A 23,275-nucleotide genomic window follows, 5' to 3' on the forward strand; every position below is an offset into this window, starting at 1 on the left:
AATAGCTGAGGTTTAAGCAGAGGTCATAGCATCTATTGTCATGGAAGGCACATACATGCTCCCCATGATGATCACAAGGACAGTGCTGCACATGCACATTCCATGGTGTCTGTTTCCTGTGTATTATGTCTTCTGTGTTACTAGGTGACCCCACCAGATGCTTTCCTCCATTCAAGAAGAAATGGAGGGAGAGACATTTCCCCGTTTACCTTACAATAGTGTAAAGATGACACCGTCACAACACAGGAAAGCAATAATTTAAATCTGTGTCACAAATCTAATGTTGTTTAGCTCTCTGTATCTTTTGTTTTGGGGTTCAAGTGAGATGGAGTTGGAAGTTTATTTTGTTTCATAAAACAATAATTAAAAGAGGTAGGTAGAGGAGAGCATTGACCTGGAGGAATGACTAGTGACTTCCAGAGCACCGCTGCTAAGGTTGGCTGCTGGATAAAACCACTGTGCCTTCTGCCCTGGCGCCTGAGTACGCCTGTCTGCCAACACCCATCTTTGGTACTTCTCTGTTCAACTGTGACTTTGAAAAATCAGGGGAGAGTATTCCAGGCACTGTAAAATGACATGTCAAGGCAGTAATGGCAAAGTGTGGATAGTTTACACATCTCCAAGGGATCTTCTCATGTCAACATATTACCATTATTTCTTAGAGAATACAGTTCAGCAAAAATCCTGCATTTGAATAGGGCTGTTTTAGGGAAACTCCCAAGCCTGGTGTATGTGAGTCATAAGACACCCACTTTGAGTTTTCTCCATGACCTGCACACTGATTTCCATAGTCTCTAGACTAGTTTACATTTCCGCCAGTGGTGACTTCCCCTTTGTACACATCCCCACCAGTGGTGAGTTGCCCTGTGTACACATCCACACCAAGACTTGTTTTCATTCATCCTTTTTAATGAAATAGGCATCTCACTGTGATTTTTATTTGTATTTCCCTGGTGGCCAGTAATGTTGAATGTTGTCTCATATGTTTATTGGCTATGCCTGTTTCATCATTTGAGAACCTCCTGCTCATTTCATTAGCCCATTTATTGATTTGATTGTTTGGCTTATTAGTACTTATTCATTCTTTTTTTTTTGAGTTCTTATATTGTATTCTGATTCTGGAGCCTTTAGCTGCTAGGGATCTTGATACCTGAGTTCTTATATATTCTAGATAACAAACCTCTGTCAGATATATGACTAGCAATTTTCCCCCTATTCTGTAGACTGTTTATTCACTGGATATGTTGGTTTCATTGCCATGAAGAAGTTTTTTAACTTCATAAAATCCCAGTTTTCAGTTGATGGGCCATTACCTAAGCAACTTCATGTTCATAAAGTGTTTGCCTGTGCTGATATTTTGAGGCATTTCTTCCAATTTCCTCTATCAGCCTGAATGTTAGGTCTCAACGTAATAAAGGTGGTACATGACAAACCTACAGTTAACATCATGCTAAATGAAAAAACAAAAGCCAAAGCTAAAACACTTCCACAAAACTTAGGCATACCTATCTAATACTGTACTTGAACTGTTAACCAGAGCAGTGAGAAAGAAGTGAATTGTCAGGTTTTATGTTAGCAAGACATCTGAAAGTGAAATTTGTGGGAATTTGAAGAAGTCTTGGGGTTTGGGCGTAAGCTGTTCCCGCTCAGGCTCCTGTGCTGAATATCTATTTCTCAGCTGGTCATGCTATTTGGGGAGTTTGTGAGACCCTCAAGGTGGAGTTTCATTGTAGGAAGTGGGTCACTGGGGCTGGTCCTACACAGATTGTGGCCTGAATCTCCTCTTTGCCTAGATTTGAGGCTCTGAAGCCTCACTCTAGCTGCCATGAACTCTGCTATACCTCTGTGATGGATAGTGCCCTCCAAAACACTAGCCCAAATGTATCCTTTCTCCTTCCTCTGTTTCTTCAGTCAAAAATTCAGTCATAGATATCAGAAAAGTAAGCCATCTTGTAGGGGGCTATTGCCTCTGGGCGCCTTCAGTCACCTTGGGGAAGGAAGGGGTGGGGAAGAAGGGATGGTAGGAGGCGAGGAAGCAGAGAGGCAAAGCAACCTCCTGGCTCCAGAAGATCTCTCCATCTTCATGGAAGTGCAAACAGAGAATTGTCACCCATGATTAGGCTCACCGAGGGCCCCCTTCTTGTGATTGGCCAGACGTGGCAAGGACTTGGGTGTGTAGGTCAAAGGTTGCTTGGCATTTAATCTAATGGAAGAGAAAGAGAACCGGGATTTTGACATCAAGTGACAGCCACAAGAAAATAACACACTGGTGCTGGAGGAGGAAAAGACGTCCAGGCACAGGATCTTTTGGGGACTAGGGGCTGTCCATATGGGACCACCCTGTGGTGTAGGAATGTGGGCAGGCCTTCAATGCCTGAGCTCACTGGGGCATGCCCTTCCCCAGTCTTTCCTCCGGATTAGAGGAATGCCCCCCCCCCCCCCCCCCCCGTCTTACTGAGAACTCTCCCTGGGGAGGGAGTTTGTGTTGGGGCCCAGATCACCAACGGAGTAGGGGCCACACTCCGTGAGAACTGCAGAGCAGGGAGGGTGGGAAAGTAAGCTCATCCACATTAAATTCTCATTTCCAATAAAGTTATTGCACAATATGTTCGGTGTGACTCCTGGAAATTAAAGAGAAAGAGTTTATTTTTTTTTCCCCCAAGTAGAAGCCATGAAATTAAAAGGCTTCCAGACTCTCTTCCAAATGTCACAGGGAAAACAAACAAAGCATTTCTAAAACAATGTATCATCAAGCAAGGAATCCCCTTGGCCAGCCACAGAAGGCTGTCATCAAGGATTGGCATAGAGACCTGCAGAGGTCAGTCTGTTCATGAAGTGTGTGAAACCCTTATCCCCTGGGGGAATAGGGACATGGTGGCATCTTTGGAGTCTCAACTCACCAGATCCCAGATGCTGCTGCATCTTCATATGCTCCTTACTAATTATACAGTGTGTGCACGTGTGTATGTGTGTGTGTGTGCATTGCCTGTGTATGTGTGTGTGTGTGTGTGTGTGTGTGTGTGTGTGTGTGTGTGTGTATGTGTGTGTGTGTGTGTGTGCTGTGTGTGTATACAGTGGAAGTCACATACATCTGTGGTGGTATTGTGTTCCCCAAAATATTGTGTGTTCCCCGAAATAAATATATCTGGGGTCAGAGAACAGACAGCCACTAGAACAGAGCCAGAAATGGTGTCTAGAAAACAGGTCAGAGCAAGCCATAGCAGAAGTTGGGCGTGGTGGTGCATGCCTTTAATCCAAGCACTTGGGAGGCAGAGCCAGGCGGATCTCTGAGTTCAAGGCCACATTAGAAACAGCTAAGCATGGTGACCCATGCCTTTAATCCCAGAAACCCAACCTTTAATCCCAGGGAGTGGGGGCAGAAAGAGAAAGGTATATAAGGCGTGAGGACCAGGAACTAAGTGAGTAAAGCATGTAGTTAGTTAAGCATTTGGTTGGTTAAGCATTCAGGCTTTGGAGCAACACAGTTCAGCTGGGATTCATGTGGAGGAGGACTCAGAAGCTTCCAGCCTGAGGAAACAGGATCATCTGAGGAACTAGCAGGTGAGATAGCTGTGGCTTGTTCTGTGTCTCTGATCTTCCAGCATTCACCACAATACCTGGCCTCAGGTTTGATTTCATTAATAAAACCATTTAAGATTCATGCTACAGACATCTTACCCTTAGGGCAAGTTTTACTGATAAATCTCAAAATGTGCAACTCTTGTCTTGATGACTGGCAGGATGCCTCCTGCATTCCTTCTGAGGTGTATGGTCCAGCCAGGACAGTGACACTGGGGCCCAAGCTCAGACAAGCAGGGTGAGAGACAATATAGCAGTGATGGTGGAGGATGCTGAGGGTCTAATTCAGCCCTCCCTTGTGCTCAGCGAATTTTCTGCTACTGAACAGCCCCAGCCCCAGATATTAAACATACTGAAATGTGAATTTGAAGCAGATGCTAAACATCTTGAAATCATGTAACAAGTAGATGTTTGGATTTTGTGTTCGTAGTTTAAGGTCAGCCCACTCTATCATATTTCTGTTCCTGGCATTTCTTATCAAGAAGCAGTAGTGGCTTTCTTTCATCTGCTAGAAGCTGAAGGACTTCAGGTCTGGGACACAGTTTCTTCAAGCACTCAGACATGTCTAAGAGATAATAACACGAAAGTGAAAGGCATGAGAGCTGCCCGATCACGGCGTGGAGGTGTTTGGGAGCCAGTGTGTGAGGAGGAAGAAGGGCGTCTGTAGCATCGCTTCTGCTGGCCATGGCTTTTGCGTTGCTGTGACGCAAACACAAGACAAAACCAAGGCAAGACAGGCTTGTTCTGGGGACAGCTTCAGAGAACTTTCCTTCCACTGAGGCAGGAACATGACAAGGGTGTGTTCCTTCCCAGTGAGTATAAACAGAGACCATGGGCGACATGGGCTCTTGGTTCCTGAGGGATTTACATTTGCCATGGTGGGCAGGGCATGATGCCTCCACTCCATGCTGATGTGTGGCTGAGCAGGAGCAGAGAACCGGTCTGCATCGGAAGAGAGTAGATTCTTCAAAGGCTCTAGTCCTGCTTGTCCTAAAAGCCTCACCACTCAAAGGTTGCACAGCCTTCAAAATGTTACTGGATGCTGGGGATTTAGCATTCAAAATGTGAGTGGGGGCAGGGGGGGCACCTTTCAAATTCTAGCCATAATCTCCTGCCCCATGCCTCTGAAGACTCATGGTTGGTTGTCTCATAGTAGGAAGTTGAACTAGTCCAGATTTGTATTAACTACTTCAATTCATTCAAATATCCAAAGTTAAAAAATCTCTTCTGAGTCTCAAGGCAAGGTCTAAGCTATGAGACTTTGCAAAATACCCTTGCAGTGTACAGGTCTGGGTGGATCGTATCATTCTAAAAGGGTGGAATTGGAGGTAGCAAGGAAATTTTGGACCAAGCAAAGAGAAAGCAGGACACACATTAATCCTTGCAGTCCCAGGTCTGGTGTCTGTGGCACACATTAGTCCTGCTGCTGTGCGGCCCTTGCTTTGTACAGCACGCTCAGCTTCCTTGGCTGAGCTCCATGTGGCATCTGCAGCTTTCCATGGCAGGTATTGTACTTTGTCAGCATCCTCAGGTCTACATCGAAACCTAGATCGCACATACAAAGCTTCATGAAGATGCTGTATAGGTATCCTGGATGTAGGGATCCCCACTGCTGCTGCACACTGCCTGGAATTACGGCTTTTTTCTTGACCTAGTACCTCTAAGACTTGCATTCAGCATGTCTGGAAAGCCAACACCATGCACAGAAGATGCCAACTTCAGCTTCCATCCTGAGATGCAGCTGGTCCCCGTTGGATCATGGCTGCACTGGGCTGGGTGCCTGTGTCTTTTGTCGAGTGGTGCTGATCTCTCGGTCAGTTAGAGCCATTTCATCTGCTCTTGTTTTGTACACAGCGTTCAGTCACTCTCCTCTCCTTGCCAAACTGCATTTTCCAGATCGAGTTCTGATCTTTGGTCCTGAATCTCAGAGTCAACCCGGTTTAGAGCAACGAGAAGTAACAGTGTAACAGTGCTGTAGCCTACAGACTGTGCACTGTCAAAATTCCCTCCACAAAATCAATCCATTCATTACTTTTGAGTTCATAGTCACTCAGCTTTGAGGACGAAGGGCAACACATAGCTCGGTTCTTTGCACAGATGTGGCGTGGCATGGGCTGTCTCCTAGAAAGTTCTGTTCCCGCTCAAAACCTCATGAGCACTGCCTTTGTGGCCCACCTTTCTCCAGGCAGTCTGAGATTCCAGCCTCCCAGAAGAATCTCCCATTAAGTGGAGCCTCGTTTATCCTAGGACACCCGTAGTCCCCAGCTGCAGTCTCTCCCAAGTGCCTCCCGAACATCGTTTCCAAAGGTCTAGGCATCTCATGGTCAGGCTTGCTTTTGCAACGCCCTCCCTTTCCTGACATTAATTTTCTGTATTAGTTAGATGTTATGAAAGATGTGGTGAAAGAATGCATGACAGAGACTTATTTAAGAGTGGAATGATTTATTTTGACTCCTGGTCAAAGAGAGACTTCAGTTCTTCATGTTAAAGGTGTGGCAGGGAGAGGCTGAGTGAGGTCACTGGGGCTCACACAGCCCAGGCCAGCAAGCAGAAACCCTGGCCCCAACCAGGGTGCATGGCCTGTAAAGACCCAGCCCTAGTGGCCTGCTTCTGTCAGTCATGTCTTTCATAAAGGCCCCGTGACTTTCAGTACAGTAACCCAAGCTGTGGGCAGTGTTCAAAACACGCGATGGAAGGCACCTTACCATTGCACCATGATGCCTGAGCAGAGAAAGCAAAAGGGAAAGAGGGGAGGGGGGGGGAGGAGAGGGGAGGGGAGGGGAGGGGAGGGGAGGGGAGGGGAGGGGAGGAAGGAAAAGCATGTTCAATATTTAAAGAGTGAAATAGGATTGAATGTAAAATCAGCAGAGGAAGACAGAACTTCCAGTCTTTTTTTTTTTTCCAGAATATTTCTTGGAATACAATATAAATCCCATTACATTTTAATTTTAAATTTAATTTTAATATATGTGCTGTGTTGTGCATGATGCTACATAATTGATTTAAAGTACTCAGAACTTAAGGTCAGAGTACAGGACAGGTAGGGATGTAGAGGAAGATATTAATGAAACTTTTGTCTTTCCTCAGTTTTTGCACCTTCACAGTTTTTTTTTAATTAAATTTTTAAAATTTATGTTACACACCAACCACAGTTTCCCCTGCCTTCTATCCTCCCCTTCCCTCCTCCCACCTTCTTCCCCACCCCACTCCTCCGAAAGGGGTAGGCCTCCCACAGGAATCCTCAAGGCATGGCTTATCAAGTTGAGGAAGGACCAAACTCCTCACCACTGCATCAAGGCCGAGGGAAGCATCTCACCATAGCCAGCTCATGTTCCAAGGACAGATCCTGGTCCCATTGCTAGGGGCCCCCCAAACAGACCAAGCTACACAACTGTCACACACACATGCAGAGGGCCTAGGTTGGTCCCATGCAGGCTCCCTAGCTGTTGGTCCAGAGTCCATGAGCTCCCACAAGCTCAGGGCAGCTGTCTCTGTGGGTGTTTCCTGTCACGATCTTAGCCCCCTTTGCTTATATAATCCCACCTCCCTCTCTTCAGCAGGACTCCAGGAGCTCGGCCTGGTGTTTGGCTGTGAATCTCTGCATCTGCTCCCATCAGTTACTGGATGAAGACTCTATGATGACAGTTAGGGTAGTCACCAATCTGATTATAGAAGGCCAGTTCAGGCACCCTCTCCATTATTGCTAGAAGTCTTAGCTGGAGTCACCTTGTGGATTCCTGGGAGTTTCCCTGGCACCAGGTTTCTCCCTAAACCCATAATAGCCACGTCTATCAAGATATCTCTTTCATTGCTCTCCCTCTCCATCCCTCCCCCAACTCAGCCATCCTGATCCCTCATGTTCTCATTCCCCATCCTTTCCCTTCTGTTCTCCCCCACCCTCAGTTTACCCAGGAGATCTCACCTATTTCCTTTTCCCAGGGCAATCCATGTTCCTCTTAGGGTCCTCCTTGTTACCTAGCTTCTCCAGGGCTCTGGATTATAGCCTGTGATCCTTTGCTTTGTATCTAGTATCCACTTATGAGTGAGTTATGTTTGTCTTTCTGGGTCTGAGTTACCTCACTCAGGATGAACTTTTCCAGTTCCATCCATTTGCCTGCAGATTAGATCTTGCTTCAGCAGCACATATACTAAAGTTGGAATGATATCAAGAAGATTAGCATGGCCTCTGTGTACCTTGACGGTTTTAAGGCACAATGGTTAGATGTTTTGTAGAGTGGGAGAGTCAGGTAATTATTTTTTGTGGTAACCATGTGGCTGTGTCATACACGTCCAGTGCCCTTTTCATCACAGAAAGCCAAGAAAAATTACTTGGGCAGGCAGTTTGCTATATTCATGTGAAATGACTTAATTCCATTATATTATTTTTTTCTAGACATGAAACTATATCCATGTTACATTCACCTGAGGACAAACCCAAACAGATATGCAAAGCAGTTCCTTCCTTTGCCCTGTTGTACACACATGCAACCACTAGAGGACAGCATCTGAACACCCAACGGAGCCATCTGCATTATTAATACAATTAGGCAAATGGTAGAAACTAGAAGACTACAGAAAAGAACAATGAGTCACTAGATAGACACCATTAGTGTTTCTTCAAAGCGTATTCCACAGGCACTGAAAGTCTGAGATGTCACCACAGCTTCTACTTGTGCATCATTGTGACTGAAGCTTTCAGACATAGATAGATGACAGATAGATAGATAGATAGATAGATAGATAGATGATAGATAGATGACAGATAGATATAAATAGATAGATAATGATGATAGATAGTTGTAGATAGATGATAGATAGATAATAGATAGATAGATAGATAGATAGATAGAGAGACAGACAGACAGAAGCCACTCCTGTGTTAAGGGTTCTTGAAGGCCAAGTGACTAAACTTTGTGAGTATTGACATTTAACACTCTGCAGATGAGGGCAAAATTACCTTCCACTGTTTCATCACACAGGAAACATTCATTGCCCACTCCTGTGTATGACCTCACTCTTAGTGACTATAAAAACCTTAAACATGCATTCATAGCAGAGTACAAGCTTCCACCAATACAAAATTGAGACTATTGTTTCTTAAACTAGATCAGGTTCCCCTCTTTGCCACAACTCTCCCATCTGTGGTCCTCACCAACGCACTTGGCAAATACCTTGGTTTATAAATGCCTTGGTTTGGCAGCTAATAGCATCCCCAGTGGGTCATGTGTAACGCAAACCTCACTGCTCTCTTTATATCAATTTATTAAGGGGTTTTATGGGGATAACAGACTCACTGATACAGGATAAGATAAATCCAGCTGTAGCATCCTTGGAAAGCTGGGGACTGATCACAAGCTGCTTCACACCACCTGATCCAGTCTTCACCACCCAAGAGAGCGACCACATGTGCCCTCCTCAGATTTAAGCTGTCATATAACCAGCCAAGAAGCCATGCCCCAAAAGTCGGCACTCCAAAGCTATTGGGGGAATGAATACCCACTACAGTCGCGTCCGTAGGAGTGACCCAAATTAATATCTGCAGGCAGTGGTCACTCAGATTGCACTTCATAATGGACTCTTTCTTACTCCTGTTGAGGCTCGTGAGAGCTATCATGTCATCTATGCCTCTTGACCTTTTCACCTTTGAATGGTCTGTTCTAAAAGCTAGTTAGATCATCTGTCACAGTCTGACCTGTGAACATGTGAGCCTCATGTCCCTCCCTCCCACCCTTCCTCATCGGTCCAGCACCCAGGACCCCCAGGACACGCCTCCTTCTTAGGATTCTCTTCTCCATAGCCGACCACTACCAAGTACCTAACACTTCTTTTTTTGCACCAAAATATTTCTGCAGTGTATCATGGGATTGATTTTTCCAGTTCCAACAAGTAATCCTGGTAGACAAATATGCATTCACACATACATCATCTCCAGGGAGCAAATATTAATGACACTTCTATATGGGAAGGGCTGTCATGAGCCTGGTTGACGGGTGATGTAATGTTTGTGGTTGTCCCACTTTGTTTTGAGGTGCACACCATATATCTTGAGATTGGTTCATTGCTGTCCTTCAGGAAAACACTTGCAACATGTGGATGAAATTCAATAAGTTACACTTCCCAGAAGTCACCAGCTTTGGCCCACAGCTCCCTGTCTGAGCCCCTTGAGGACCCATTCTCGCTTGGGGTACCTATAAATTATTATTTTTCTTTCTGAGCATCTCCTTCATACATCTGTTTGGAGATTGTTATTCCTCATAGAGACACAAAGGCAATGTCTAGGGGTGTTTGAAGTTCTCATGCTTAGGCAAATGCACTCATTATATTGATATATACTGTATATATCAGAAATAAATTAAATATGATACAAACAGCTCCCCACTATAAAAGACTCAGAACATCCCATTTTATCGACAGTAACCACACAAAACAATCTGAGGGATTCATATTGTGGACAGTTAAACATGTTCGTCCTACCATGGATATGAGTTGTTTATATAGGAAGTATTTCTCCATATGATCTCGCTTACTTCATGTGTGAAATTTAAAAGTTGGTTATGCTAGAGGATGAATGTTTAATGACAGTTATCAGGGGCTGGGAGAGTACGGCAGAGCCAGGCATCGGAAGGCTGCCCTATGGTGCTAATTCACAAGTCGACAAGAGCAATAGAAGTTATCGTGTGCACAGCATACTGACTGTAGCTAATAATGGTCTATGGAGTATTTCAAAACATCTACACAAAGGCACCTGAGTGTTTTCACCACAAGGGAAAGATAAACATGTGAACACAGTCATACACAGAGAGAGTTTGATTCAGAAGAGGGAAGGAAATGGAACATCTCAGGAGGGTAGAGGCTCTGGGGCTCCATGTAAGATAATGAAGAGGAGCAGTGAGCTGAACCGCCGGTAAAGCACTTGTTGCCCAGTCCGACAACCCGAGTTCAGTCCTAGGAACCCATACAGTGGAAGGAAAGAACAAATTCCATCAAGGTCTTTTCTGACCTCCACATGTGTGCCTTGGCATCCCCCCCTCCCGCACACAATTAATAATAATAATAATAATAATAATAATAATAATAATAATAATAATTAAGGAAAATACAAGAGGCTGGGTGTAGGACTGAGTATGAGGTACCCTAGAGTCATCTGCAGAGAGATGGCGCAGTAAGCAAGCATGTGGAAGATCCAGAAAGAGCTGCCTGAAGGGGAGACCTGACCGCACTGGATCCAGGGCCGATGGACCCAGCCTTTCTGTTTCCTGCTTGTAGATCCCAGCCCACATCGCCCCATTTTGCTCTGCTTGCTGCGGGTTTTGCACCTGGCTGTAGCCGCCTTCTCTTCATGCTCCACCTTCTTCCGGCAATGGCATCTCTCCTCCCACTCGAGTCCTCAGCTTTTCCCACACAAGTGTCTTCTGGCCTCCACAATGCACCCTGAGTCACACCTCCATGGTGGCCTTCAGGGCTCAGTCTGTAGCACGCCCCTTCATTAAGCGCCTGCTGTATACTTGGCACTAGTCTGCTTCCTCGATTCAACCTGTGAAGGAATACATGGCTCTTCTCTCTCCTGTGGAAGCACACTTTCTTCCTTCGGGGCAGAGTCTGGGATGTTCTGGCCTTTTTGCTCTTAATTCTGTTTTCCCAGAAATTGTGCTGAAAGTCCAGAGCCCTGGTGGTTTGGTATGCAGGCCCTTTTCTAAATTTCAGACCATGCAATGAAAGTTTATACAGGAGGGTTTAATTTTATTAATTCTTGAGAATGTCATACATGCAAACAATGTACTCTGATCATATTCATCCCTACTGCTCTTCCCAACTCCTCCCAGATATACCCTTGTCCCTCCCAAATTAGTGTCCTTTTGATTATTTTATTTAAAAAAAATTGCATCTTAGTCTTACGAATGTTTAGCTCGCATGTATGTCTGTGAACCATGTATGTGTCTGGTGCCCATGGAGATGCAGACAGTTATGAGTCTCCATGTGGGTGCTGAGAATCAAACCAGGGTCCTCTGGAAGATTTCTGGTCAGGACTGACTTGATTTATCCATGTCCTGTGTACAGTGTATGTAGTGTCATCAGTATTGGGTCTTACCATCGAGTTGTTGAGGGAAGTTGGGAGCAGTGGTAACACCCTATACAGTTTGGGGTATCTCTGGGATACCCCTGACCAACAGCTCAAGGGGAGGAATTCCACACTTGGCCTTTTATTTGGCAAGTGTAGTTTGTGGGAGAAGCAATATCCCAAACACTCCCTCTCCCGCCCTTGAGCGACCGTCCCTGTGAGGAGACAGTGTCCAGAGCCTCATTTTCTGCCTTTTGAGGAGTGACAGCATGTTTTCTTTACATTGACTCCTGTCTAGTTTGTTTTCTGTTGTGATGAACACCATCTCCAAAAGCAACTTGGGAGGAGAGGGTTGACTTGGCTTCTGCGTCTGGACCATTGTTCATCATGGAAAGAATCCAGGGTAGGAACTCAAGCAAGAATCTGGAGGCAGGGACTGAAGCAGAAGGTGTTTAGGAATGTTGTACATTTGTTTGCATTTCATGGCACAGTAGAGTACACAGCTCATGCTCAGTCTGCTTTTGTAAATACCCAGGACCATCTATCCAAGGTGGTACTGGCCACAGTGTGCTAAGTCCTCCCTCATCAACAATTGTTCAAGAAAATGAACCACAGCCTGTTCACAGGCCAGTGGATGGAGACCATTTTTCAGTTGACATTTTCTCTTTCCAGGTGACTCTAGCTTGTGTCAAGTTGACAAAAACTAACCACCACAGCCCCCAAGTCTCACAGGAGCTCTTGAATGTGATGTTCCATGCATGATGACAGTCTTGGCTTTACTTTCTAAAGCAAACTACCTCCATTCATGGTGGGTGCATCTACACTGCCTTTTTTCGTTTCTAATTATCGCTTGAGTTTAATAATAATGAATAAAGTTTAATAGGCCTTGAGTCTTAGAGGCGGCCCCATTAAATTCACTCATTGTTGAGATAGGCCAGCCAGGCAGGGCATCACTGGGGTAGAAGGATTCATCTGGGCTGTGAACTGACATAGACCGGAGCCATCCTACTGATTCTTATTAACATATAGAACTATGTTAGTGTTAATGACTGTGTTATTCACATTGACCTTGGAGCTGAAACCCATCAGTTCTTTTCTGGATGGATGAATGTACCAGACCACAACACTGTGAAAAGCCAGGCCTGTGCTGTATTTCAGGAACTGTGCACATCTCAGATCTCAGCTAGGAAAAGCTTTCTGTAAATCTTCACCCACACACTCTTCCTTGACCCACAAGCTGTAAGTTGGTAATTATAGAGAGTGTATGTATATGTAACTGTGGGGGTGGAAACACTTCTATTTTGCCTTCATTGTCTATGATTGGATGCCAGCATTTCTGCTTATATGGGCGCTCTCTCTCTTTGCCATGGAGATTTTGCAGACCTCTCCTTTTAGTGTTGTCCAGCTCTCTGTTGGAAATACTTATAATCTGATGCGTCCTTGACAAACAAGGAGATATGGTCCTGGTACTCAGGGTCCTGGGAGCTGACTGAGATTCCAGCTGTGTTCTTCTTAGATATGTGTCTTACTCACTTGGGCCTGAGTTACCTGATGTGTGGAGTACTAATGCTAATGTTGAGCAGGGTTGGTGTGAGAAGGAGATAAGTAGAAAGTCGCTTCCATCATGTCTGTGGTGGTGTGTGACAGCTGTCCACACAGCTTCGCTCACCTTTGCCAGTGGACTGGGGTGGATTGGGCAGACTAGGGTCCATCAGGGCCAAGGCTAGTTCCCGTGTAGTTGTCCCTTCATGATCTCCATTGCTTAGCTCAGGCTTTGGCTCAGAAGAGCTGTGAGTTCATGTTTCTCAGTTGAGAAGTTCCTAAATAAATAACCTATTTCACAAACTGTGGAGGCCCACAAAGGTTTCCTAGTGAGATCTGAGCTTGCTTTACCCAGCAGAGCTGCATTAGAGGATAGCTTGATCATGTGCGTGACTAGGTGATTGGAAGGGTCTGTACCTGGCTGAGCTAGGGGAAGCTCTTTGCTTCTTTGGAAAAGACAGAAGGGGCTGGTAGCTAAAGATGCTGGCCTTCCTAGCTATCCTGTGTTTCTATATGTCTCTCTCCCCTCTATCCTTCTGTCTAAATATGTCTCACATCTCCTTCCTCAAGAGTACCCTGGGGTAAAAATGGGAGGGGGTCTCCTACAACAAACCCAAACAAGATAGCTGGGGTGGGGCTGGGAGGTAGCTTAGATGATGAAGTGTTGTGTGCCGAAGCATGATGACCCGAGTTTAACACCTAGTACCCACTTAAAAATCTAGGCATGGCTGTTCCTGCTTACAACCCTGCACTGGGGCGGTGAAGTCAGGTAGACACTGAGATCCCTGGCCAGTCAGCCTAAACCATCTAGTGCGCAGGACAGTGAGAGACCCCAGTTGGAAACAAGGTGAACAGCTCCTGGGAGCAAACCAATGCTGTCCTCTGGCCCCATGTGTGCATGTGCCCATGTGCTCAGGCACCTGCACATACATAGGGACACACACATGTAGAAGAGAACTGGGAAGCTATGTGTCCCTGCTTTGGTCCCCTGTGCTGGTTTCCTCCTGTTTTGTCACTAGAGAGAACCTTCACACCATGTCAGCTCTTAACTACAAAAGTGAAGCAGAGACTGAAAATGCCCACAGTGGATGATGTGCTGAACATCATACCTGGTTATGTGCATGCCAACCCTACTGTGTGTACACACCCAACCCAACATCATCCTACCTGGTTATGTGTATGTGATCCCTACTGTGTGCACACACCAACTCAACATCATCCTACCTGGTTACGTACATGCAATCCCTACTGTGTGCACACACCAACCCAACATCATCCTACCTGGTTATGTGTATGTGATCCCTACTGTGTGCACACACCAACCCAACATCATCCTACCTAGTTATGTACATGCAATCCCCACTGTGTGCACACCCCAATCTAACATCACTTGCTGCCCATCAGCTTACTAACTGAAAACAATGTGCACTGAGCACAATGCAGGTCACTGTAAATAACTAAAGATGACATTTCTTCATGCCTTGGGCAGGGTTAGTGAAGGATTGTGGCCTCTATTTTGATACATATTATGTATGTTCTAATAGCATCCACATCTACATTTAATAAGGACAACTGTTCCTTTCACTCCTGTTCTTGGATCTAAGCATCACAGAACAAGGCTCTGTGGTAAAGTAACAGAAGCACCTGCTTGCTTGTGTCGTTGGACACTCTCAGGGTGTGAGCATCTCACTCGTCTGCAGAGTGTACGTCATCTTTCTTGGTCTGTAAGAACTGGGAGGTGGACACTGGAATGGGAGTTGGAGAATGGCCTTCAGCAACCCCTATTTTAGCATTACTGGGGTGACTTACTCTTGGGAAATGTAGCGTTACTCTTTGGGGAGGCTCTGGAGAACTGAACCTGGGCAGGCAAAAAGAAAACACACGGGGGACCAGAGGGTGAGGACACAGAGGCAAATCCTTTTCACATGAGCAGAGGGAGAGAGGGCCGACTCTGCAGTGCTTTTCTGTTGGGGTAAGGATGGGGCATGCCCTTGTACCTCTACTCTACACAACCAGAAAAGCAGCAGTAAGACAGGACTTTGGAAGAAACAAGTAGACCCTCGGAGAAGCTTGGAATCTTCAACTCTGCTTGAGGGCATCTATGGCTGAGTCTGGACTCAGCCTAAGGGCAGACCCCAGCCACAGAAGCTAAGGCCAAGGTCTCCAAGCTAAGACCCGAGCCACTCATGAGAAACTGGGTTATCATAGCTCCACACACTGCAGGAGCCCTCCAGTCTGCATGCCCACACCTTGGAACACTGAGGCACGGACATGCTACATTCAAGAAAGAAAGAGTTGAAATGTTTGTGTATAATCCATAATTTGTCTGTCTTGTAGACCTACATGTTTTTAACCAAATGTTCTATTATTTAAAAAGCAGACATCTTTCAGGAATCAAAAGCCCTGTTTATCTTTTTAACTTTGAACTTTTCATTCTGTGTTCCTATGGGTTAAACATTTATTAAACTATCTTTATGTCTCTGTGTATTTGCATTTTCATCCATGGGTGTTTAACACACTTCTCTTGGGAAGCAGGTAGGCTTTGCTCTTCATTTCTGAGTTTGGCTGTGTTTCCCTCATCATTGTCATCATTGTCCCATCATAACCCATCATTGTCCAAGGGGTTAGATAATTTCTAACACATGGCTGCCTCTGTCAGAAACTGGCATGGCTGTGTGTGGCACCTCACAGTGGTGGTCCCACTCTTTGTGGCGACATCATTGGTTTCTAACAGTTAGAGGTGGGCATCCCACTGCTGCCACCCCAGACTTGTGACATGAAGGAGAAACTCTAGAGAGAGTACTGTGCTCCCAGCAGTCCCTTAGCCACTTTCCTGCCGTCCAGGGCACTCTGACAGGTGGTTTACAGGTGCATATGTCTAAAGGGAGGCTGCACTAATGTTCTGAAGTCTTGGGCCATGGGGTTGACCCAAGATGGAGACTGCTGGTCAGCTTTTGGAAAGTTAACTGAGTGACTATGCCAGAGTGGATGGGTCACCTATGCTGACCGCCATTCATTGCTCTAGCGTGTGTGCTCCATCCCCTCGAGACTAAGAGGCTATCTTCCAATACAGTGGTGAGTTGCACCGTTCTGACAGTTTATTATAGCTTCTGGACTCTGGAACTCATGTCGCCATCCTCGGTTATAAAGGAAAGACCAATTACACACACTTGTGCTTGGCGGTCTACACAACGTGTGCCGAGGGAATAACGATCACATCACAGGATTACCAAACAACCCTGTGTGAGAGGAGCAACGTGTAAAGAATCTGTGACTTCGCAGCAGGCTGGCAGCTGACTTCCTGAGACAGTGAGGAAGATGAGGGAGGCAACAGCAGAGGCGGTGTGCTGAGAAAACCTTGACTGGAGGAAGCACAGCACTCAGAGAGGGGACTGTTCCTTGTTCTGGATTCACTCTGTCGCTGTGATAAAAACTCCCTGTCCAAAGCAGTGCAGGGGCAGAAAGTTTGTTTGGTTAGTAACTCCTGGTCACAGTCCGTTATTGCCGGGAAGTAGTTACATTTACCACACCCTGGTCAGGGTTTGCACGGTAACCAAATGCCCTTGTTCTAGGACTGGGTGCAGAGGATATCTAAATAGGGGGAGAATTTGGTTTAACAAAGGCTAGCTCTGGGTGAGGAATTCCCTCACGATCTCTTTGTTTCCCTGTGGCAGCATGTTCTGAGACATGTTTCTTTTTGTTTATAGACACTCGATTTGCTTGGTAATATTTGAACAAACTATATTGGCTCCGGGGAAGGTTGTTCCCATGTTGACCCTCTCAGGAGCCCCTCACACTCCTGATTCAGCCAATCATTCTCTTCCGCTCAATCTCCAGACCTCTGCGTCCATCCCTCATGACCACAGGTGATTGGATCAATAGTGTTTAACAAAGTGTACACTTTGCCCCAGGACAATTAAATTAAAACAACATTTTCATAATGATAATTCTTCCAGTGTGCCACTAGGGTTTGTAATGTCTTATCTTTCATTATTCTCACATCTTTATCAATTTCTTAAATGTATTTTTATAATTGATTTGACTCTGTAATACACTGAAGTAGAAAAATTATCTCCCCTCCAAATAATATCCATAAAAGTGCCCAGAGTGTCACAATTTCCAACGTTTAAGGACCTGAGTTTGTCTAATATTTGTTGTTACAAAGAAAAAAAAAGCCAAAATAAATGAATATAAGTTTACAAAGAAAAGAGTGAATGGAATTCTGTCCCCCAAATTCTTAGTAGCACTCAGATATTTTAACAACTTATTTAAGAAGCACTATGATTGAAAAAAAAACATTTGCTAAATATTCATTTTCAATTAGGCCTTAAGTGGAAAATCTCCTTCCCCCCAGTTGTAGTGAGCCGAATCACTTCGGCTAAATTGCTTTCAGCCTAATCAGACGCAATTCCTTAATACAGAGCCTCCTGTAACTACGAGGAATCAATTGGAGCAGCCTTGAAGGTTCTCTTTCATTAGAGAGCTTGTCTTCAGGGAGCAGTCATTTTTATGGAGTCTGTGAGTAAAACAGAATACAGAACAGTTTCCAGCTGTCAATTGTGGGGACATTCCTTCCCTTCTGTTTAGAAAGTCTTGGTTGGGTTGGGAATATGGCTTAGTGGTAGAGAGATTGGCTATCCATTTAGGAGTTTAATAAACATGTGTGTGTGTGTGTGTGTGTGTGTGTGTGTGTGTGTGTGTGAGAGAGAGAGAGAGAGAGAGAGAGAGAGAGAGAGAGAGAGAGAGAGAGAGAGAGAATATAGAAAACTGACTGCTCAGAGCAAACATCCTTGAGGATAAAGATTATTGACTATATATAACTCTCATTTCTGGCATTAGGGACTTACGTGAAAGCCAACTCGCCACCTCTTCTCAGGGGAGAGGGAAGGCTCAGGGGGAGAGTACTGACTTGTTTAAGCTCTTTGTGAGCAGTAATGCTCTTTGAAAATGATCTCTCATGTGATTTTAATATTACAAGTAACACTTTCTTTGTTAATCACGAGTTCAAAGCTTCACAGGATCATATTCTCACCATGAAGAAGCTTGTGTAATTTTCAGGTGCCTTAATTTATTAGCGGGAGTGATTAAGACCATGAAAACACTGAGCTTCAGTCCCATCCTGCTTCTTAAGGCTGAGCACAAAAGGCCACTCAGTTTCCTCGTGGTTACCACTAGGTGGGGACAGTAGCAGCAGCTGCTTCTGCACCCAGCTAAGAATAGAAAGCTTTTCTCAGATATGGGGAGGACCACAATCTGGAATGCGCCTGCTAATTGTAAGCTGCCTCTTTAAAAGAGGAATTGCGTTTAATTACCGGGACCTCTCGCCTCCACGTCACCTGTTCTGCTCTGGGCTAGCCCATTGCGGGTCCCTACACCTTCTTCCCTCTATTGCCTTCATTCTTCCAGAGGACAGCGGCAGATGACAGCCGTGCTGAGGTGGTGGGTGAGGGCAGAGCAGAAGACAGTGAGAGAGTGGGCGATCTTGGAAGACGGTAGAAGGGAAGTACATTAACAGCTCGATGCTTTATCTCAAAGACGGGAGAGCTGGTGGTTAACACCCCAAAGACGCATCTTAAGCTGTGTGTCTGTTGCCAAGAAGGAAAAAAGGCAAATGCAGGGAGACTGGGTAGGCATTTAGGACCTGACACTTTTGATGAGAGTTGTAGAAACACAAACTGAACCTTGCTTTTATATGTTACGTGTGCCCCCTTCCTGGTGTGTGTGTGTGTGTGTGTGTGTGTGTGTGTGTGTGTGTGTGTGTGTGTGTGTGAACATGTGTTCCGTACACATATATGTGGGTGGGCGCCCAAGATGCCAGAAGAGGAAGTTAGATCCCCTGGAACTGGGGTCACAAGCAGTTGTGAGCTGCCTGACCTGGTGCTAGAACTTGGGTGCACTGTCAGAGCAGCAAGGGCTCTTAACTGCTGAGCCATGTCTTTCACCTTGTCCACGGTGTTTTTGATGTGACTAAGACAAGGGCCCAGCAGTAAGAAGACTTCATTGTGTGGCCTGTGACAGGCCAAAGATGGCAGTCACCTTTAGGGGTTCTGGTTTCCGGAATACTAAAACTGATGATTTTTGACTATGGACTTCATAAAAAATGTTCTTCTCAAATTTTTACATGTTAAACATTGTGAACATTTATAACTCCTTGAAAAAATAAACTATTTCCATTCAGACAAGAAAATTGTCTGAAGCATGGTTCTTTACAGCTGTTAAAAAACATTTGTTGTGGGCTGGGCTTGGTGGGGGGTTTCTAAGCTTCTCAGAGGACAGACTTAGGATTGGAGCAAAGGCTTGGTGGTTACAAACAGTGGCTGCTCTTCAAGGACTAGGTTCCAGTTCCAAGTATCACCCACACAATGGTTTACAACTCTGGAACCCAGATTCTAGGGGAATCAAAGCCAACACTCTCTTCAGGCCTCCATGTACACCAGGCACATGATGCAAATCATATGTGCAAGCAAAACACTCAGACATATAAAGTTAAATGAATCTTAAGGCATTTATGACTGAATGGACTGAAAGATTCAAGGTTAAACTGTTTAAGGTGAATTTGAGGAAATCCACCACGCTCAGCTGAGAAGTAAGAGCATGGCTCTCAGAGCCTCCTGTGAACTGATGAACAGGCTGCAGCCTTGTGTTTTGTGGGCATACAATAATGAACCACATCTGTCTTTTACTGCCCATTACATTTGGGGTATTTTTGAGTCTTTCAAAAGAAGACATAATCAAGTTTTTACTCTAGTCCCCAGAATGTAATCTTGTTTGGAGATCTAGAGAGGGTGTTTACTGAAGCAATCAGATCATCCTGAACTCACCAGCTTGACAGATCTTGATCTTGGATTCCCACAGGAAGAATGCCCTGCAAGCATGGAGACCTAGTCTACAGTGAAGGGTGAAGGCATGGGGCAGTCTTTGCCTGCAGGCCTTCAGAAGAGGCTGGGATGTGTTGGCTTGACTGAACCCCATGGGATCTGCAACTGTGAGGTAGCAATTCACTACTGTTCAGCCATCTAGTTTTTTTGCTTTAATGGCAGCCCTTATAGACCAATGAGAATCAGCAAGACTCATTCAGAAAACAGGGGTGTGGTGGCTTAAAAGAAAATGGTCCCCAAAAGAAGGGGCACTATGAGAAGGTGTAGCTTTGTTGGTGTTGGTATGCTCTTGTCAGATGAAGTATGTCGCTGTGGTAGCAGGCTTTGGGGTCTCTTTTGCTCAAGCTTCCCTCAGTGTGACATTCCATTTCCTGTTGCCTTCTGATCAAGATGTAGCCTGAACCATGTCTGCCTGCATGCCACCATGCTCCCTGCCACAATGATAATGGATGGAATCTCTGAGCTGTAAGCTGCCACCTCAATTAAATGTGTTCCTTTGTTTAGAGTTGCCATGGTCATGGTGTCTCTTCACAGCAATAGAAACCCTAAGACAAGAGGTTTCTGTTAAATGTTTCAAATGGATCCAACACAGAAAACCAAAGCTATGGGGATCACAGGGCCTCCAGGGAGCACCCATGAGGAAGGAACATGGCTGCTAGTCTTAGGAAGACAATCTGAGGCTGGCAGAAGCCTGGAGCTCCTGGTCTCTGATACAGATGAGCAGCAGGTCCCCACTGGCTGATGAAACATGTGGGCCTGCTCTCCATTGGGCTAATGCTCCCTTTTTGCTTCCACCAGCTCTCAGTGGGTGGACTCAGGAGAAAACAGTGCTGGCAAGCCGGGGAGTGTGGTTTCTAGACTCCTATACCCCGTTCATACAAGGAAGAAGTTGGAAGTGTAATCGGAAGCTTTTCTGTGTACTGCCTGGTCCCAAAGCTGCTTTTAAAATAATCACTCAGAGGCTTATATTAATTATTAATATTTGGCTGGTAGCTCAGTGGTGGCACTGTTTTGGGAGACTGTGGAATCTTTAGGGCATTAGGGTGTCACTAGCAATTGGGGACTAGGGGCCATCCTCGGTATTGTTGCAGAGTCCTCCTTCTGGTTTCATTCTCTGCTCTCAGATCGACCATGATGTGAGGCAGCATCACCTCAGACTCCTCTACTCTAGGCTGAACCTCTCTCCAGCCACGACATCTTCCTGACCGTGAGGGACAATTCTCTCTGAACTGTTGCCTGAATAGCCATCCTTCTTCGAAGTTGCTTCTGTGAGGTATTTTGTCACAGTGAGTAAAATGTCACAAGTCAATTTCAAGGGTATGTTGAGAGGCATTGCAGTCAGCTTATGATAGGGCTGAGTCCAGAGGCCATGTTTCTTGCTTATATGGCCTGAGGATTGACATGGGTGCTGTATGCAGGCTAACAAGACTGTAAAATGGTACCAAGAGCAACGGGGGCCATTAACAACCACAAGGGTTAAGTAACAGAATGTGTGCAGGCTGACTTCCCCTCCACCAATCCTCAGCTCAGCATCCTCCAAACACCTGCAGGGTGCTGTTAATTCATTCAACACTGAGATGTAGAGTTAGGTATTTGTGTATTTGCTCACTTTTGTGAGCTCAAGGTCAGGAATCTAGTATTTTCTTCCTATCTTACCCTAATACAGATGTGTGGTGATATTCTGTTCCCCAATATATCATGCACCCTAATAAATTTGTCTAGGTCAGAGAGCAGAACAGCCACTAGACAGACATAGAGGCCAGAAAATGGTGGCACTCACACTTAATCCTAGCCTTCTGGAGGCAGAGATCCATCTGGATCTCCATCCGAATCTATGTGAGTTCAAAGCCACACTGGAAACAGCCAGGCATGGTGACTCATGCCTTTAATCCCAGGAAGTGATGGAAGAAAGCAGAAAGGTATATAAGGTGCGAGGACCAGGAAGTAGAGCTGGTTAAGCTTTTAGGCTTCTAGCAGCAGTTCAGCTGAGATTCATTCTGGATGAGGACTCAGAGGTTTCCAGTCTGAGGAAACAGGATCAGCTGAGGAATTGGCAAGGTGAGGTGGCTGTGGCTTGTTCTGTTTCTCTGATCTTCCAGCATTCACCCCAATACCTAGCTCCAGGTTTGTTTCATTAATAAGATCTTTTAAGATTCGTGCTACACACACGAGGTTGGGACTTATTAAATAATGCTGCCAAAGTTGTTCTTGTCACATGACATCTCTAATTTTAAAGGATTCCAAGAGGTCTTGAGTCAATTCTTGGGATTAAAATGCCTACCCTCCACCCTAGAGCCTACATTCTCTCAACTTTCTATTCCTGTTTGCAAAGAGGCTTACAGGACAGTGTGGTGAGACTTCACAGGAGGGATGGGAGGAGGGAGCCTCAAATAAAGCACGGTGTAAGTTGGTCTGAAGAGGACAAGGATGGTCTCTGCAGGATACAATGTGTCTTGGCTGGCACATTTGGCTTAGTGCTGGTTGCAGCTGGAACAAATGAGTGATTTACTTTGAACAGGGACATAGGTTGTCAAGTAACTTGGACATGTGAGACTGGCTACCCAGACCTCACTGCAGAGGGTGGTGTGACAGGGTGAGAGGACTCTGTAATGCAGAGTCCTGGAGGGCAGGCAGAGCACACCAGGTCAAATACAAGCGACTGGCTCAGAAGCAGTGGCCAATGGAGGCACGTAACCTGCATGGCAGACATAACTGATGACAGACTGTGGTAGTCCTTCAGCTCCAGCTATACTGAAAGCAAAGAGTGTGTCTGTGGGTGTGACTTCTTTGGCTCATGCAGTAGGGTGTGCTCCCTTGACCATGGAAGGCTCTGTGCATCCATGAGGACCTAGGGAGGCAGACAGGTATCATGCCTACCCGAGCTCTTGGGTCTCTGCATCATGCATGGTTTCTTCCTGGATCCACGGCAAGCACAACTGGAAACAACCTGACTCCGTATCTCAGTTTTCACTTCCATCCCTCCAGAGTCCTGGCCATCACTTGTGCTCAGTTCAGAAGTGCTCTTGTTACCTGAAAGGCTGGCTAACACATCAGCAAGCATTACATGCCTGGCCATTTCAGCCATTGGGGTCACTATGCCTGAGCAGAAATAGTTTCACTTCATTCACTGAACTTGGCTGTGAAAGGAGGGTGAGGGGAGGCAGAGACATGGACTCCTGTCTCCCCATCTAGTCAATTGAAATGCTTCTGCATCCCG

Source organism: Onychomys torridus, chromosome 17 (assembly GCF_903995425.1).
Source record: "Onychomys torridus chromosome 17, mOncTor1.1, whole genome shotgun sequence".
NCBI classification, from domain to species: Eukaryota; Metazoa; Chordata; class Mammalia; order Rodentia; family Cricetidae; genus Onychomys; species Onychomys torridus.